The sequence below is a fragment of the Microtus ochrogaster genome, unplaced genomic scaffold, assembly GCF_000317375.1.
Source record: "Microtus ochrogaster isolate Prairie Vole_2 unplaced genomic scaffold, MicOch1.0 UNK108, whole genome shotgun sequence".
NCBI lineage: Eukaryota > Metazoa > Chordata > Mammalia > Rodentia > Cricetidae > Microtus > Microtus ochrogaster.
Window position 1 is genome coordinate 133,569 of NW_004949206.1, and position 1,510 is coordinate 135,078.

The window sequence follows — 1,510 nt, forward strand, 5'->3', positions numbered from 1 at the left end:
GAACTGTATTAGAGGGTCACAGTATTAGGAAGGCTGAGGGCCACAGCTCTAGGTCATTCAGGGCTCATCCATAAAGACAGAGAATATAGTGACCTGTACGGTTTGAGGGCCTCAAAGGGAAGGAAAACTCTGGATCGTCCCCCAACCAGATTCCTTATAGTCTAGGAACAAAGTCAGGGACATTTGTTCTCTAGCACAGTCTTGACATGAATGTGAGGTCTTTAGATGAAGGTTCACCTTCTCTCTGAAAGTTGGAGGGCATTTTCGCTTTCAGGGGTCCCCTACTTTGCCGAGTGGCTATGGCTCTAGAGGAGACTTATAGCCTAATGGCCCTCAGGTCCTCCACTATTCTGTGGTACACATTTGACTTAATTTTTTTAATTTAAAGACTATTTATTATTTTTTAAATTTTATAATATTTATAATTTTCAACATGCATGAATATGTGTGTGTGCACACATGCACATTCCAGATCACTTGTAGAAGTCAGAGGACAACCTTGTAGAATCAGCTCTCTTCTTTCTTTACATGGGTTCTAGGAACAGATTCAGGCTGCTGGGTTTACAGGGCAAGCACCTTTACCCACTTAGCTCTGTAACTGGCTCCGCAATCTGGCTGCTTTTCTCTCTCTGTTGTACATTTATTTTGTATTTACTTAGTTATTGTGTGTGTGTGCAAACATATGTTTTTTTTTGCTGTTGTTTTGTTTTGTTCTTTTTAATTTTCTTTTCTTTCTTTGTTTTTTGAGACATGGCTTCTCTGTGTAGCTTTGGAGCCTATCCTGGAACTCTCCATAGACCAGGCTGGCCTTGAACTCACAGAAGTCTGCCTGTCTCTGCCTCCTGAGCTGGGATTAAAGGAGCGTGCCACAACAGCTGTGTTTATACATATGCCTTATCTCTCACACAGAGGAGACCAGAGGTCAACTTTAGGGAGTCAATCAACTCTTGGGTGGAATGTTCTGGCTGACCCTAATGATAATTGAAAAGAGACCTTTGACATAGACTAGATTAATTCCTTTGATTGGTTCTTCTCTCTCTTGCTTGTTTCTAATAGCCAAGAGGGATTTCTGCACAAACCTGTCAATACAGCATCCAAGTTAAATAGTTAATATGCTACTGCCACCCTGTGGCTGATTTCTGAACAACACCAGAGTTCAGACCATGATTAGGAACGTAGTTGCTAGCTGGTGTTGAGTATTTGAGACAATGGGTTGTGACAGGTGTTAATGCCATTCTCGAAAACAGGACATGCAATTGGAAACCTTCCACAGCAACTGTCCCATGCCCTGGGTACAGTGACAAGGAGTGCTGGAAGCAGTGCTAGGTCTGCATGTGCCTTCATGCTAAGGGGTACAGTGTCCTGTTGTTGGTCTCAGCAACCAGTGCTGTAGACCTATGTCCCCCGAGAAGAATCAGTGCTGTAGACCTATGTCCCCCGAGAAGAACCAGTGCTGTGGAGAACAGCCAGTGCTGTAGACCTATGTCCCCCGAGAAGAACCAGTGCTGTA